We start from the raw sequence: 18,913 nt of genomic DNA on the forward strand, positions 1-18,913 counted from the left end.
AGATACTCTTCAATATATCAGGTCAAAAAAATCCTCCTTTCTAACAAACTTTTAATTCAATTTTTTTCTTTTAAAAATACGCTAAAAATAACTGAACCAATTAATTAAAAATTATTATTTTAAGTATTATACAAATACATTGCTATGGATAGAAAATGTATATTACAAATAATGAACAAAGCATACAGCCTTGGGAACTCAGCTGTCAGTAATTTAGGAGTTAACTCTACCATCTCTGCTTTCTCCTCTTCCTCTCAATCAAAGAGCTTCTTCCCTATAAATCTCCCAGAAGAAAGAAAAGGACCAAAAAAGAGATATTTAGAACTCCAGTACTTTCTTATAAACTTCCACTTTAAACTTCCTTTTCAGTATGAAATACTGGGAGGACAAGGAACAAAATAATTAATTTAGCTAGGAGATTGTATCACTTACCTTGGGGTAACTGTTGATTCTGGTTGTTTTCATGTGATTTCGAAGGTGTGCTGGAGGTCTCACAGAAGGAAAAAAAAAAAATCACTGTATGAAATAATTCTTAATTTAAGAATATAATTTAAGAATTTAATTTAATTTATATAATTTAAGAACTAATATAATTTAAGAATATAATTTAAGAAATAATTCTTAAAACATCACTTTTTCTATTATTTCCTCTTAGCTTGCTTTCTATTCCTGCTGTATATTATGCTTTCACAACATTTTGGTTGATTTGACCCTTTTGATACCATACCACATTGTAATAAAAAGAGATGCATTTCTTGGCAAGGAAATGACAAAACTGTGGCAGCTTCATATACCAGTTGTTAAAACATAGTTGATGAAACATTCTGTTTGTTGTTTGGTAGCTTAGCTACTTCATCAAGCATTCTGCTTATTTCCCCTCATTACTGGAATTATGCCTTTCAGCTATGGAGACCAAAAACATTAATATATGATTTAGGCAACAAGAATATTAAAAGTGTGTGTGAATGAAATACTGACTAGGCTAAAAAGAAATTGGGAAATTAGACTTTTAATGCTGAGCATTCTCATTCCCCTGGATCATCATACAGATCTTACACACGGTTTTAAGGGTACGTGTTCAAAACAAAGAATTAGGCCCATTCTTCTTTTATATTAGTAGAAGCTGTACATAGCCTTTCCATCTGGAAAATAAAATCCTTAAAAATCTGAATTTTTCAGTCCCTTGAATGACACAAGGGATGAAGCTTTACTTTAGAATGTCCTCGGTCTTTAGTTTGCATTACACACTAATTTAACCATTGCAATTTTTTTTTTCTGACTTGCTGATTGCAGGCACCCCCAAATCTAAAACAAAACATAAACTGCAACCCCCACACCAAAGCCATGAACTCTTACGTTTCAAAGCATCTGGGAGTATCTTTCCACGATGAACTTAAAGAAGACCATATGTGTGAATACATAGGTACAGCACTTGAAAATTATTAATATATGACTTGAATTGCGAGAACAAGAAAACTTAAGAAATACTTCAAATACTTCAACCCAAGCAATCTAGCAAAAAAGTGGTTAAGTTTCAATTCAAAAAGTCAAAGCATTTATTTAAAACTTTTAAATAGATAGTTTTACCTTTTCCGATTATTTCCCTTTTTTCTTTTTCCCTAAAAGATAAATAGTAAATTAAGTGATTTCTGTCTCATTGACATTTGCATTTTATGTTAGCCATCTCTACTCAGAATAATAAAGCAGTCTCAAAAGTGCCAAGCAATGACTTAAAAGAAATTCCTAAGCATTCAAATTTTCAAAGCTTGGATTAGTAAAATTATTCAGAATTAGCCATCACTGCTCCTGCTAAAGATAATGGTAAACAAAACTCCCACAATCCTTAATGAGATAAAATTAGGTCAATGCTGAGAGCTTCTACTCCCATGAAGCAAAAAAACAAGACGGTACCAATATTTTTGTCATAAACCCAAAGTAGATAAAAGGAAGTTGCCACATTTTTCCTGGTATGTTCAGGCATAGAAAAGCAATCAAGTTGGGACCAGGAAAAATACCACCTTTTTTACAAGCAGCATGGAGCGATTGGGGAATGACAGTACTACAAAGAACTGAAGAAAGCACAGATCTCCAATCCTTTCAGACTTCGATGAATGAAAAATATACAACTCTGTCAAAATGACAAAATATATGGCACACATAGATTTTTTTCTCCTATTCCTCGTGTGTAGTTATGATTAAATATACGGATGGAGAACACAGTGTTAAAACATGATGAATGAAGATGAGCTTTAACTGAGGTTAGAAAATGGAGATTATCTGGCAGGTATACAATGCAATATTATTACAAGAGCATCAATTCAAAAAATTATTAGATTGTTGTTGCACCCAGAAGGCCGTTCTTGACCTAAATAGCACTCTCCAACAAATATATGCGGGGTTATGTACACATATACACATGCATGTATGTGCTAATGTGTAAATTATTTCCTTTTTTCCTTCTAAATAATAATAGTACACTCCCCATTGTCTCTAGCTACTGTTAACTCTGAATTTCTTACAGGCCTAACGGTAGAAATGTGCCTGGAAAGCAGACTCAGAAAACTGAAATTTTGAAGTTTAACATCTGTTTTGGAAACAGCATGAAGAAAGCTGTGACAAAGATGGACAGAGAGATAGGAAATGGTGTTTCACTGGCAGAGAGGAAACTGTGGAGGAGAGGAAATAGAGGATAAGGCAGATAGGCAGACAATATCATAGCTATGGAGGACCTTAAAAATAAGGAAAACCAATCTGAATTTGAATTGCTATGAAATTGGGAGCCAGAGGATGGATTCAAGGAATGCAAATGATATTATTGAAGAGGCAGTAAAAGTAAATGAGATTAGTAATGAATCACTGTGGGTGCTAAAGAAAAAAAATAATAAAAGGAATGGATGGAGAGGACAAAGGAAGTTGTGGTACTATGCTATTTTTGATTGACAAATAAGGCTGGTGCTGTCCCCATCATAGTGAGAAAAAATATGGGAAGTTGGATGGGTAAAGGAGAAAATTAAATTCTGGATGGATGGACAGACTGTAGGAAATGAGATGCTATAAAGGCTATGGGGGGCAGGGGGGCGGGGTGGGGGGAAAGGACTGAAAGGATGAAGAGAAATTGGTTCTGGAAGTATAATTTTCAGATTACTATGTAGCTTGCAAATGTACCCAGAAATCAGACTTAGTTTTATGTAGATAGATACGTTGCTCAAATAAGGCTTACTGTATTGTCCTATCTTCCTTGTTTTCCTGGGGGACAGTAACAAGCCCAAAATTTATCCCAGAGTAAATATCCTTCTTTCAAATTGCACCTGGATATCCTAAGAAACAAAGCTCACGCAGGCATACTGACTATCTCTACTCTTAAAAACTTTTCAATAAATCATCTAATTCCAACCAAGTTTGATGTAAGTCTAGTTGTATCAGAAACACTAAGCCCAAGCAAATCAGCTGCTGAGTAGAAAAAAAGAGATCAAATTTGTGTCCCCACAGAATGAGCAACAATTTGAGTTCTCATTCATCAGCTGGTCAACCAAACAGCATACATATTCTTTTCAATAAATTAGCTCTGTAGTAGCTTGAAAGCAGGCATAGAGTACTTTTTCATCCAGGAATTTGGAGGCCTAAGAAGGTCAAGGTACTGTGGAAGAGCACAGGGAGTAGAGTGTGGAACTCTAATTGCTGTTGGGGGAAAAAGAAAAGGAAAGGAAAAAAGAAGTGCCTATTAGATATAAACCTTTACAAACACAGCATCATGAATTCCAGTGTTCACAAAACAACATCTTCCATTAGAAGATTCTCCCTTTGAGGTACGTATAAAAGAGAAAACAAAGAAAAATACCTGCTACATTCTTTATGAGCCATTTTTCATTTTCCAGTGACAACTACTTAGATCAGCTACAGACACATCAGAGAGAGTTCAGGTTAGCTCACTCTATTTCCAGCACATTGGTACTGTGCACTTCTACTACTTAGTTTCCCTTTTTCCTGAATGTTTCATGTACCACATGAGCCAAGATTCCAGTCCAGATGTTGCATGTAGATGTAGCCTAAAAATTCTGGTCCCCCCCTTCTCACTGTGAGAACCTGTGAAGAAGGCAGGTCCAGTCCCACCATCCTCATTCCACCCATACCACCTTGTCACTCTTTTGTCACCTATTAAAATAACCTATTACCAGTTAGGCCTAAATTAAGACAAATCTTAGATGGTAAGATGTTACTCTATGAGCTGGGTGAGCCAAAAAACCCAGATGTACTGACCCAACTCTTCTGTAAAAGACCTCTGTAAGGTTCAGTAACCTACCTGACAAGTTAAAGCAAATTTTGTCAATCATTACATTAAACTGCACAGAGGCCACAGCAGCTTCAAGTTCCTGTTCCAGGAAAAGGAACAGGAAAATCCATATAACTCTACCTAATTACTTTTTTTTCAAGATTTTTTTTTTTGATTTATAAAATACAAACAACTGAATTTTAATTTACTTGCAATATTCATTGATGTTACATGGTAACAGTGTCTACAGTATCGTACATTTATATGCATAATCTTCAACACACACATAATTCAGTGACTGGGAGCAAAATCCACTGTAATGAATTAGCAATCCAAAGATTAGGAATCAATCAAGTTAAAATGACTGAACATATACTTAATGACATTCTCATGATCCAGATCCAGTATTTGGAGAAAGAGAGAGAAATTCTATTAAGTCGTTGATGGAGTTTAAGATATTTACAGTTCAATAAATGATGAGCACACTTCCACTCCAGCTAAGCAGACACTTGTTTCCAGTTAGAAACAAAGATCAGTGTTGTGGAATGAACTTTGTTTCAGTCCAACAGCTGCATATTTACACTAAAACAAGTACTCTGCATCCTTACTGATTTTATTGAGACTTGGCAAAGTAAGCTTTGATTTATATTTAGATTCTAATTAAGTTAATCAGATGTTGTCATGTGCACATTACTGTGGCAGGAGAGCACAAAGACATTCCGTCATGTTCCTCAAATCCCCTCCCACACCATGCACCAATACCACACTCAACCTGCTATTTTAGAGGTCTTCCTTAGTGGTGGGGGAAGTATTTGTAGGTGAAAGAAGGATAAGGAAGATAAGCCTGGAACTCTTTCAGCTCTCATGTGTTACACATTTTTGGAAGTGTTATAGAGGGGATAGGATTAACATTCACATCACTGCAGGGTTCAGGAATCAGATAACATCTTTAAACGTTTTGTGACCCCTCTTGGAGCTCACAGCTGTCACGTGAAACTTCTATGCAGATGTGTCCTGCATCAATCTTGAAAAACATAAAGTAAGTTTACTTCCTAGTCTAGGTAAAGGATCTGGGTCAACAGTTTTTTTTCCCCCATCTTCTAGCAATTTGCTTGTTCAATATTTACACTACCCCTGTTTTATTCTATCAACTGGGATCTGCTGTGCTGTAGAAGTCTGTTTCCTCTAAGCAGTCACTTTTCAATAACATTTCACAGTTTATAATTTTGGTGTTTGTTTCTTAAAATAAATTCCAGTGGCTGAAGCCTGCAGTTTCCATCCTAAGCTAACTCAGACTCTGCAGTCATTCTTAAATCCACCTAATTCTGAGATATTCCCTGTCATAAAGCAGTAGCTGAGAAAAAATAATCCTGTATAGTCAGATCATACTATACACAGAGATGAGGGTTAGGATTTTGGGAAGCTTCTAGTAGCTTCTAAACCACAGAAAACACAAATCAGTTTCCACACATTACATCTTTTTGTGTCTGACTTCTATGAGATGATTACGTGATGACGCCCAGGTTTCATAGTTTCTGGCTGACACTTAGATTTGCAAGGACATGAGCTAAGTAAGATTTAGTTAATGTCAGATATAGCTGATAATAGTGATAATGTACTGGCTAGCACTTCTGGGCAAGATATGGTGCCTTAGTATACATTTAAAATTATTTAGAACTACAAACTAGCTTCTTTCCCTTCTCTGCCACACTGCACTCTTCCTCCATGACTGATGCACCAGTCTTGCCTTCTTCCAGTGCCTTCCTGTGCTAACAAGAACACTGAATAAATGAGGGTAAAGATTTTGGTGCCTGATACCCAAATTTACAGGCTCAGGGTCTGGTGAAATCAAATCCTTTCTCCAGGAGAATGGCTTACATCTGAGTTTCATCTTGCCCAAGGAGTGCACAGAACGGCAAACGAAGAACTTTCCTGGTTCATAAAACAGTTTAATTGTTCTTAAATATTTGTTGTTAAATTGTTGTTAAATATTTCATTACTGTAGCAAAACTGAAATGACAATATTGAATTTTTAACGGATTCCTCATTTTGTATACACTGGCCAGTAATTCACATTGCTTTAAATCTGTGATGCATCACATACAAATGGCCAATAACTTTCTTACCCAAAGCGCAGAATTCCGCCACTAACAAAATCAATATTTTCTCTGTTTTCACACAGAATCACAGAATGGTTCGGGTTGGAAGGGACCTTGAAGTCCATCTAGTTCCAACCCCCCTGCCCTGGGCAGGGACACCTCCCACTAGACCAGGCTGCTCAAAGCCCCATCCAGCCTGGCCTTGAACACCTCCAGGGATGGGGCATCCACAACTTCCCTGGGCAACCTGTTCCAGTACCAGTTAGACTGTGTTCCAGTTTTGTTAGACTGTGTTACAATAATATATTCTAATGTTATGAAGACTGAAGGACTCCTTGAGTACTGTAACCAGGCTAATATATACAGTGTTATACAAACACTAAATTCACTGAATTACTCCCCAGTTTTCCGGCATTTGAATTTCAAGATTCCACATACATAAGGCATTACAGCTTGGACCCTTCTCACACTGTTGGTACTTTGGATTTGTATCCTCCTCCTCATGTGCTGCATAAATTTAATGCAAGATTTCTGTTATGATCAACAGTCTAAACATGAGTCTTTTTGGGTAAAGAATCTACATTTTTCACTCTGATAAGAGAATTTAACTACAAGGATTCTTTAATGTTACAGAATGAGGCCAAGGGCAGAATTTGTCCCTTTGTCTGAGAACTTTTAAAGGCTCTAATTCTTTGTGATTTTAATCAGAGAGCAAAAGTATTAACAAAGATTTTACCTATTTTATTTTTGTAAGGAACTTGGGCTTTGAGTCTTAAGTGTCTGAAACTACAAAAGCTCCCCAGAAATTAAACCACTGTGAAAAAACATGAGAAATAGAGCCTTCTCCTTTTTATTTTTTTCTCTCTCCAAAAAGTATCTCCTGATTAAAACAGCTTTCTAAACATTTATCACCTTAATCTTGGCTTATAAGGAGAAAATTAGTAATAGGCTCCAAGGGTCAGTTTCCACATTCGGTTATATCAGTTCACCCCAATTTAAACTGGTGATTGTTCATAACCCATCTGAACCTAAAAAGCAGTTAGACTCGTACAAGAGGGTTCAAAGAATGGGCATAATACACATAGGATGGAGAACAGGATTTAAGAGACAGTAAAAGAATTAATGTACTACAGAAAGAAACCAATTAAATACACTGATTGCTGATATCCTTCTAATAGGTCTGGACCATGAGACGGATGTAGGGTTGGAAGTTTATGTTCAGTTTGCTTCTTAGCTACATGTACAATTTTGTAGATACATTAAACGAGGAAAAAAAATCCCTTCACAAGTAAAGTTACATCTTACAGTACAAGAAAAGTTTCACGTAAGTATAGCGGTACTCACAGCACAAAAAAGAAAACACAGACACATAAAGCTTTTTCTTACGGAAAAACTTATAGAGACAAAAAATTATTGATTAGGTGACGTTGGATACAGTTCTAAGAGCAGCAGCAAATTCCAATAATCAAACAGTCACTGTTTTCTGAACTAAAACAATAATAAATCCATTAAGTGAGTAGAACTCTATATGGGGAGATACAAATGCGAACGCTGATGTCACGCAACACTATCCTCCTTTCTTTTTGCACTCTTTTGCAAAACCAGGTAAAACTTAGAAACCCCTATCCATTTCTTTTTAAAGGAATTATTATAATAATAGCAAAATAAACCCACATAATTAAATCTATCAGGAAATATAAATAATTAATACTTTCTACACTGCTTGACCAACTGGACCTTTTTGGGAGGGAATGGCAAGGGAAGGGAAGAAAAAGAGAAATGGGGGCATTATAATCTTTGTCACAAAATTTTTCATACGTTTCTGCCCACTGCATTAATTCTGTTCCCAAAAGGCCTCCTATTTTTAATTGCAATTACAGACATATCTATGCTGACACTTTTCATGGCCATTGATTTCAAGGCTTCCAAATTTCCCTTGTCTATAAATTTTCACTTTTTATGAAGATGAGATGACACAGGAACTTCATTTCTGGTCATTCCATAAGGACAAAGGTTTAGACTGCAGATAGAAGCCTTGCTTTAGTCTTAACTGCTGAAAATTGTGCTGCTACCTGTGGGTTTTTATAAAGAATTCCTACCTGCCACATTTTAAAAAGTGCAAAATCTAAGTGCATCAACTCTTGTTCTCAGTAAAATGGCAGTGAGCAATTGAAAAGTTCCCACTGAACAGCACCTGCATATATTTAACATTCATATTATAGTATATATATAATATATATATGATATATAATATATATATTATATATTATATATATATACACACATATATATCTAGTATAATATTAACATATTATAGTGAAAACTATATCCATATCCCAAAGAGCAACTTCAGTGGCACACAAACACACTCTGACACCTACTGCCGTAGCCATTATCAACAGTCTAGGGGATGACTGTGAAAAGAAAAAGTAATGCTAACAAGGACTTACGTCTAGACCAGCAGGTAGAAAAGACATAAAGGATAAAATTCATTTTTTTAGGAATCATGGCAAAGTCACCCTTATTTTTGACCTAGTGTTCCCAATGACCACTAAGCACTGTGCTGGCCTATTCTGGATAAACTCCACCCTGTGAAACTGGGCCCTCACAAGGGACTGATTTGGTTCTAATGACCGACTAAATGTTTTCACATAGAACACAAGTGTTTTGTTATTAGTAGCCAAATATGTTTGTAAATACTTTTAGTAGTTAAATTGTTTTAAAAATACCACTGATAAGTAACCTACCTTATGCCCCCTGTTTCAAAGGAACCAGAACGATTTGCCTCTTTTCTTCTCTCATCTTTTCCTGTTCATGTTCACTAAAGTAAAGACAGATACACAGAGGGATGATTTGTAATTAAATTCAGCAACAAAATGTGTGTAAAATGCATTTACTCCAAAACAATAAACAAGTGCATGATTAATTGCTTGCAATATGCCTACCTTTGATGTGTGAAAATAAAGATGATGCAGCAGCTGAGTACCTTTGAATCAATTAAGCATCCACGTAGTAGACAAGTGCATCGTTTAATGCAGACTTAGACAGGCTCCATGAAAGAATTTCCAAGATCTCTGGTGGAAATTCACCAGAACAGAAAAAAATTATATCCATTTAATTCTACCACCAAAACTTAGACCAATTCCCAGAGAAAAGAAAATCCCCCCACATGTCTATAAAACAAACTATGTGGTGGGGGAAAAACAAGAAAGCATAAGCACATATTTTTAGACACCCTGATAACAGAGAAATATAATCAGTATTTACACATTTTTTATCTTTCGTCATAATTTGTCACAATTTCCTACGTATCCAGAGATTATACTCATACAAACTGCAAAGGAATAAAGTATAGACGAGTCCTTGAGTAGTGGCATCCAATCTCATTCATATCATTATGCTTTGAATCCCTGAGCACTATGCTGTACTACACTGTAGTAGAGTAACACTAAATACACCAAGACAGTAAATAATTATACACACAATGAAAATAAAGAGGAAGAGATGTCGTAATAACAAAGACCATTTCTCCCATGTGCAGAATTCTATTACTCTGCCTGTAATTTCAAACATGTAAGAGAGTTCACCCTACTTACTGTTTTTCGGTATCTATAATAATTCCGGAACAATCTTGGATTGCTGCTGGTTTCCTTTGTTTTACTGGAGAAGCAGATCCACTTCAGTGGTGTGTAATGATAATACAGATTATCTGAAGGCTTGTTTAGGATTAATTCTTTATGGTACTCATCTAAAATGTGTTGCTGTCAAAGCAATAGTTTACGCTGGATTTCAAAAGGGATGCAAGTCAAAATCTATACTGGATAGGTTTTGGAAAAATACTTTTTTTTTTCCCCAAAAATCTTATAGTTATATCTAGAATGCCAGAAAGTTGAGATGTTGAAATGTGAGCAACTGAATGTGAAGAAATGTAACAGTTCACTTCACTGTAAATTGAAGGTTTTGTAGCAGTGCTAAAATATTTACACCCACAGCCCTCTCTCCCTACAGCTCACAGAGATATTACACCCTTTTATAAGTGGATGCAGAGAACAGAGAAAAAAGGGAAAGTCAAGTCACTAACTTATAATTTTGTTTTCTTCTAGTAGCTGTAGGCTATTAACAGTTTAATAGCACAAAGATAAATCTGTAAATGTTCATATAATAGGAGGGCACCTTCAATTCTGCCTAATGTCACATGATTCAGGAACTACCTGTATTTGTAGCTTTTTATTATGATTTCAGAAATCTGGCAAAAAGCACGTTTATATAAATAGACCTAATATTTAAAAAAAAAAACCAAACTAGATATGGAAATACTTACGAGATAAAGACTAACAAAAGTAGCAATCCTTTTATTCCTAAGCAGAACATGAGAAGCTCAGTCAAATGCAGGGAGATAAACAGCACTATGACTACAAGCAACTGGTGCTGCTAATATCTGCTTAGCTCCTTGGAGATTGGTTGCATTCATTTCCTATCAGATGACCACTTGAGTTTCACAGCCTGCTCTACAGCTCTTTTTACAATAGGGAGTGTTCTGCCCAAGCCCTGGCAAGTTGTCATTGATTGTTTCAAATGCTCTGTATTCAGCTATTCACAGAATGATTCCCTGGCTTTTCAAACTGTAAGCTAGCCTAGTGTGTCAAATATGCTTCTGAAGATAAAGGCATTTGTAAACGTAAAGGCATCTGTAAACGCGAAAGGTGCTTAACTATGTATGCAGCCTTTACAAAGCACAGGCAGCAAGCGTGAGACTGTTCCCGGTGAGAAAGAAAATAATTCAGCATCATTTTTCCTCTTTCTGAATTCAGATTTCAAAATATTTAGTAGACTCACACATAATGAAGTTAGGAATTTTAACAATACATCACCCCTGGCCTACTACTACTTCTCCATTTTCTGCACCACAGAAATGTTAGCACTGTGTCTCCCAAGGAGCTATGATCCCTTTAGAGTGTGCGAAGTATATAAATACAGGAGCTGGGAGGCCCCAGTGGGCAAACCTACTGGCATCAAAACAATAAACACTCTGGCATATATTTACAGACACAAAACCCTGGCATGCATTTGCATACATTTACTCAGAAAAAAGAAAAGTACCAAAGGTCTGAGTGGAGGAAAAATGCAGTGAGACCCTAACATTTCAATACTTAATTACTCCCTAAACCTTCCCTCAAGCCATGATTCTGTTATCTTCTCACTTCTTCCTCATATTTCCAGATCTCCTTCCCACAACTCTATTCCTTGTAGAAATGGAGAAAGAAAATGGAAGACTTTCAACTCTTTTTGGGCTTGGAGATTTAGGGTTGAGATCAGCAACTAAATATTTTCTTTTTTTCCCAATCCTGATGAGCAGAAATAAATCAACAACAGCCTGGCTGTAGATGAGTTCTTCCTCATACAAGCAGAAACAACATCGCCCCGCTGCTTGTTTTCTTGGTTTGGGTTTTGGGGGTAAGGTGGGGTGGGGGTTGTAGGGTTGCAATGAATGGTGTGAGAGTTAAGAAAGAACCAGCTATTTCACGTATTGAGCAAGCGAACTGTCTGCCCTAATGTAGGCCAGCTCATGTGGTTCACCTTGCTTGTGAGGGTGGGAGGATACAGAAAACCAGACAATAGAGCAAGGTGAGGGCTGGCCAACCAAGAAGGTCTGAATTTTGCACTTATCTGAGAAACAGGTTTAGGTAAGTCACTTCAGCTCTGTGTGCCTTGGATTTCCTGACCATAAAATGAGCATCATTACGTTACCGAGCTCTTCAGTTAAGACAAATGGTGTCTGTAAGAACCGCTGTGATAATTTCCCCGAATAAAAACTCACATAGCAGACTCCTAGAAGGATTCAGACTGTGCTGGTTCCTAAAGATTCACAGAAAGTTTGTCTCACCAGTACTGAGGCTCATCTGTTGGTATCAGAGGGTGGCCTGGCCTCTTCCCAGCCCTCAGCTCTGTTGGAATTTCATTCATGGGACAGTGTACTCCACATGGCTTGCTTGAATGGGACTCTTACCTTTGGAGCTTGATTCTGTAGGAAACCTAATCATCATCATCATCGTTTCTGAACCTTATCTAGAGGACTAGAGAAAGGTCATATTTCATCTGTTGTTCTCTAATCAACTTCTAAACAGACTCTGTGCTTAGACTTGCCAACCCTACTGTTATGGGCAACAGATTATTCCTTCTTTTGGTAACTTGTCACCCTGCCACCCTGATGTACCAGATATCCAGATTTCCAGACTGCAGGGAATCAAGAGATGTACCTCTGTCTTGAAATGCGTGCCTTGGACTTATTCACATTCATGCCCAGGAATTTCAGGACATGACTCACTGGACAAATCACTTTTAGATCTGCATAAGCCACACAAAAAAAAGTCCTGCATGACTGAAAGAGGAAAGGAAACTAAGGATATGGAGAAACGAGGATGTATGTATTCCTGCATGGATTTGAAAAATGGAAGGAATCTACTTTTTAAGAATTTCCTCTTTAAATGTTTGTCTAAAAAGAGTTAAAGCCTTTCATTCTTTAATTTGTCTACAGCAAATTAATTTATCTTTTCATTGATCATGAAACAGTATGCATCCGAAGTTTTAACTTCTCAATTTTATTTTTTATGGTGTTATATATTAGGGATGATGACCTTATTACATGAGAAGCTGAAACAGGTTAGTTTGATTGTGATACTCAAACAAGATGTCTCCCAAGTATCTGCCATATAAAACTGAGTATGTATGCTTCTGCAAAAGAGATGGGAGTGATGGCAGCCATACTAACTTTGGTAGCATATCTCTTACATCTGTTCCTTTCTCTCCTCCTACTAAACTTGGCACTGCTGTAGGGATCTACATCAACTCCTTTTCAAAAAGTCTCCCAAAACTTATTAAAATCTGTGCTTTTGACAATATCTATTTGGCCTAAACAGGTTTGAACATACGAAAGAGAAAAAAAAATAAAAATGTGCAAACATCAAGCAGGGGGAAAAATTCCTTTCTTATATTGCTAAATAAAAGCAACAACTGCTCTCCCCTCATAATTTTTTTTTTTACTGAAAAGATCAGTCTCAGGCCAGCTGACTGTAAGTACAAAACAAAAGTAGCTGAAGGACATTTTGTCAACTGGGGAAAAAAACCCAACAAATCTCACCAAAAAATACAAGCTGGGCAGCTATCTGACTCAAAATTTCAATCACCCCGAGACCCACTTCAGAAACACCTACAGAATAACCAATCTTGGAAGGTTATTCCTTCCAAGGAATTCATATAACCTTCCAATGAGGGAATCTCATCAATGCTTATAAATATCTCAAAGGCAGGTGTCAAGAGGATGGGGCCAGACTCTTTTCAGTGGTGCCCAGCAACAGGACAAGGGGCAACGGGCATAAAGCGGAACACAGAAGTTCCATCTCAACATGAGGAAATCTTCCTTACCCTTTACCCTTCTTCTGAGGGTGATGGAGCGCTGGAACAGGGTGCCCAGAGAGGTTGTGCTGTCTCCTCCTCTGGAGATATTCAAAACGCACCTGGATGTGTTCCGGTCTAACCTGCTCTAGGTGAAGTTGCTTTGGCAGGGGGGTTGGACTAGATGATGCCCAAACGTCCCTTCCAACCCCTACCATTCTGTGATTCTGCACATAATACTTTATCGCTTATGGGGAGCCGGAGAGGTTTCTGCACAGGAATGGTTGCAGACCTGGGGTCCAGCCTTACTTAGCCGGACAGCTGGGTTTCTGGTATGCCGCCTTCCTTGTGGCAGCCAGATTCTCCTGCCACCTGCTGCAATGCAAATCAGAATGGCAGGCGCTGCTTCCTCCCCACTATCTGAAGGAGGTTACAGATTGCCCTAAACCAAGAGCTGGCAACCAATCAAAGGTGGTGTGCCAGACTGTGTTTCCTTCCCAAACCAGTTACAGCATGCTGGCAGAGATATAAAACATCCAGCCTCTCAAAGAGGGAAGTTGTTACGTATTGGCTATTTTTAACTCAATTTGAGCTCAGAGACATTCCCTTCCTGAAGGGGCGTGGTTAAACCATGTTAATGATCATATCTTTCTCTTGTGTCAAGCAATGGCTCCTGATTCCCAAGGGCTTGGGAGCAAATACCTAAATTTAAAGTGATCTAGAAATACTTCTGTGGTCCCTGTGACATATCCCAATTGAATTACCGAGGTGGGACCTATGACACCAGTTTCCCACTCCCCTCCATCCTTCAATTCACAGCAACTTACGTGGAAAAATAACACTTGTGGTAGCCTCCTTGGGTACATAATAGTCGAACAAGTCCCAGGTCCAGACAAATGTGGGACTTTCATATATCTGGAGGTCAATTTGCATGTAGCCCAAATCAGTCACGAGGTAGGAGGCACTGCAGTTTTCAATTGTCTCTGTCAAGTAAATATCTTTCACCTGCCTGGGCAAACCTTGCCATATATCTTTCAAAATCTGTTCACACCTTCAGCACCCTTGCTCTCAGCTGTTTGTCCTCATTCTATCTAACTTCAGCAGTCTAAAAGTTTGGCATTTAATGTAGGTAGCCACTTACACTCCTATAGTAGGGACGGTCAGGCAGCTGCAGAGGGAAACTTTTTCCACTTTTTTTAGTTACCTACTACGGGAGAGAATGGAAAACACATTTCTTTATAAACGGAGCATAGAATAAATGCCTAAAACAGAAAAGCTAAATTCAAGTTACCACATTAGCAAAAAAGAAGATTAAAGGGTGGTGGGTTGTTTTGTTTTTTTTTTCCCAAATAGTTTAACTTAAAAAATTGGTTCATCTTCCCTTAGGATTAATGAAGGTAAAGTGAGTGTGCACTGTAGGAGGGTGAAGAAGGAGCATAAATATGCCCAAAGCAGCTCTAAGTTTAAATAAAACATGGTGTTAGCATGTTAGTTGTTTTTCTCAGTGACTTGTGAAGTTGTGTGGTGTACTGTAATTCAGAAAACTCCGCAGTGATCTTTCACAGTTTTATGAGTCTCCCTGAATCTTCTATGTGATGTGTGAAATAGCGGATCATCTGGAGCTGAGAAAAATGAGTGCAACAGGGAAGGTACCAAAAGGTGTATAAATGCATATTTTAAGCTTGTTGGTATCTCTTGTGGGGAGAAAAACAAAAAAAAAAGAAAAAAAATTGTGGTGCTAGGAGGACATATAAAGTGTATATAAGTATATACACTTCTAATGTGTGTTAACTGTACCCAAAATAGAATTCTCACAAAGTAGAAGAACAAGTTGTAGAATTTCTGCGTATTCCAAGAAAAGACCAAAACCCCGTTATATAGGAAATCATTAAATTGAAAGATCAAGAAATAGCACAAGAACAAAACAGTCCATAGAGAGAATTTGAGGTGAGTAACAGTCAATGTGTACAAATGATGTGGCACAATGGATTTTGCCTACAGTGAGGAACTTTGTTATACCCACACCTACTTTCTAACTTCACTAGAAAACTCATTGCATTCCAGCAGCATGTGATCGGATTATGCAGAGATCGCAATTACTTGCTGAGCCAAATGGGCAATGCCGATGTGATTTCAGTTTATTTTGACACACCACCCAATTACACCATTGAAGAAATAGGCACAAAATTCGTCATCATAAAAAACTTTGGGCAATGAAAAAATGCACATTACAGTCATGTTGGCAGTGTTAGCAGATGGTATGAAATTGCCACCATATGTGATTCTGAAGCGTAAAACAATGCCGAAGGAACAGCTGCCTACTGGAATTATTGTTAGGTGACAAAACCAGGATGGATGTCTAAAGACTTAATGAAGGATTGGCTGAACGTTGTTTGGAATAGGCGACCAGGTGTGCTACTAACAAAAAGGAGGAATGCTTGTCCTAGACACATCCTGGGGCATCTACCACTAGCAAAAAATATTATCAGAGAAGTTAATACTGTTCTCCGGTCATAATAGAAGGACAGCATTCACAGCTGCAGGTGACTTGATATGATAGCAAACAAGCCCTTTGAAGACCATTTGAAGTCTGTATATTCAAAATGGCTTTACATAGGTGATCATGCTATACTTCTTACAGAATTCCTACAGAAAAAATAATGGAGCCAGGCTCAATAACGGATTTAGATAGCATGGTACCAGATAAACCCAGGACTTGTAGTTCAAAATCTTAAAAAACTCCGTATTTCATATTCCATGGATAGAACCAAAAATGATTTGTTTCAGTTCAAAGAAGCTGAGAGCACGGAAGACACTGAAAATGACCAGGAAATTGTATATAAGCAGGAGATGGACAGTGACGGAAATGAAGAGGGATGAGGTATGTTATAAACATTTTTTGTCTATAACCTATTTTATGTGGGAGGGAGAGGTTGTCTCATATTCAGAGTCACCTGAATCATCATCTTTCCTGATTAATCTAGTAGATGACTCCGATGCTTAGTCTCCACATCACAACTGCAACTGCACTACGGAGGTCAGAGCTGCCTTGCAGAACCACCGCGTCATGAACTAGGACCAGCAACACGTCTGGGGAATGTAATTGAACGGACAACAGTGTATCTTCTCTACTAGTTCAAATTTTCTATGAACTGGTGAAGTTCAGTTGAAAATAACTGCATTAACAGAGCACCTCTGTCTTATAGATTGAAGACAATAGCACAGATCACTCGTAATTAACCTACAGCTCATACAACATCTCACACTTTCACAACATGGCCTCACCATTGTGTCTTGTTCCTAAAAAAAACCCCAACAAATAAACCAATTCCAATAATACAAAGTGTCTCTGCACCCAGGGAAAGATACAAAATCCACCACAAAATATTTGTAAGCATTTTTTTATGTGCCCCCTGGGATTTTGGCATATCACTCTTGTTCAATTTTTTTCCTCCTTGAATACAGGATTGCACTAATGGCTAGATGACTTTGAAAAGTCTTGGGTTTTAAATTAAAAACTGGATGCAGCATAAGAATATTATTTAGTGCTACATCTGTATAAATATATCTAGATAGGTGGTTATAAATGCACAAGACCCCTTACAAAACTTCAAAGCCTATTCAAACTACTGAGATGCTTTTTCCTATTGCAAGATTCAGAGACCTACAGGTTTAAACATGCTTTTATGATAGTAGGTGTTTATGCATTAAAAAGCTTCAGCATGAAGAACTGACTAACAAGAATATAATCAAGTCCGTATAAAGAGATCAACTGCTCCCTGCCATGCTTAATGTAGTCTACACTTTGCTAATGACAGTTTCTCCCAGAAGCATCCAAAATTTCTGAATTGAAACACAATTGTATTGGAAATCTTAAGACCTGAGGAGTAGACAGTTCTTGCCCATTTCTATTGAAGTAGCACCAGGAGGTGATTCCTCATTGCTGCTTACAGAGCACACTCTTAAAAGTGTGGTTTAAAAGACTCTGCAGCTGGAAGAGTATTGAATAAATTAACTAGATATTTGTGCCTTTCCTGCTTCATAGTAGCTATACAGATTTAGGACTAAATCTTTCTTGAATCGTTGTGCTTCATCCTCAGCTGCATACTCCATCATCTTTCAGCGGCACTGAGACTTCTCTTGTTAATGATAGGAGCAGAGTCAGTGCCCAGACAGCCATTCGAGTAGAGGAATACAAACTTACCTTAAAGTCACCTTTATTCACACTAGCTTTTGGTGTGTTCTTGTTCCTTGACATCGCATCCCAAACTCGGTGTGCATTATTTTAAAAGTACTTTTTATATCTAAAAATTGAAATGAAATTAAATTGAACAATCTTTTAATCTGTGCTGAATAACTTCAGCTTTTGCACAATCCTGAAAAATACAAAGTTGCTATATTGAAATTAATTTAAATCTATCTTCAATATGGCTGATATTTATCATTTTTAGATATTGGATATTAGGTAGAAATTCTTTACTGTGAGGGTGGTGAGACACTGCACAGGTTGCCCACAGAAGTTGTGGATGCCCCATCCCTGGCAGTGTTCCAGGCCAGGCTGGATGGGGCTTTGAGCAGCCTGGTCTAGTGGGAGGTGTCCCTACCCATGGCAGGGGGTTTGGAACTAGATGATCTTTAAGGTCCGCTCCAACCCAAGCCGTTCTACAATTCTATGATTTTTTATGACATATCTTTGTGAAGGAATGGTACCTTGGCTTCTTAAATATTACAAAGTCAAGATGTTTAAATTTACTGGGAGTGGGATGGGAATAAGTGTTGCTTAGAAGGTGGTACATACCAGCTTTTTAAACAGGTAAAGAAAAACCCCATTTCTTGTTTCCTGAGAAATGATCTCCCATTTTGGATGAATTTTCTTTTATAATAAACAATTCTACTGAAATCAAAAGTCAGGCAAGATACACAGGTTCTTGGCTTACCTTCTACATCTGTGGAATATATGGAGGATATAAAATTACCTCTTCAGTACAAGAGGTGCTTCAGCACACTAGGAAGATAAGAAGCAGTGCTGTCCAGCATCTGAAGGTGTTGCGTGAAAAGAGGCAAAGTGGTTTTGGCAGAAGATAAACCCCCTTGCGTTCTAACACTCCTCACCAAGGTGGGAGGCTAGGTGCGGCTAGGTTTAAATTCTGAG

At 37.6% G+C, this 18,913-nt stretch overlaps 1 long non-coding RNA gene across 1 annotated transcript; it reads right to left on the reverse strand.

The window, feature by feature from the left end:
* Window positions 1-432: 432 nt before the first annotated feature.
* On the reverse strand, window positions 433-9,178 carry LOC128901187 (uncharacterized). Its single transcript, XR_008463437.1, has 3 exons — window positions 9,117-9,178; window positions 1,588-1,619; window positions 433-490 (listed from the first exon to the last, which is right to left on the reverse strand). It is a non-coding gene; the product is annotated as an uncharacterized LOC128901187 (long non-coding RNA).
* Window positions 9,179-18,913: the final 9,735 nt, after the last annotated feature.

This window comes from Rissa tridactyla, chromosome 1 (genome assembly GCF_028500815.1).
Source record: "Rissa tridactyla isolate bRisTri1 chromosome 1, bRisTri1.patW.cur.20221130, whole genome shotgun sequence".
Classification (NCBI taxonomy): Eukaryota; Metazoa; Chordata; class Aves; order Charadriiformes; family Laridae; genus Rissa; species Rissa tridactyla.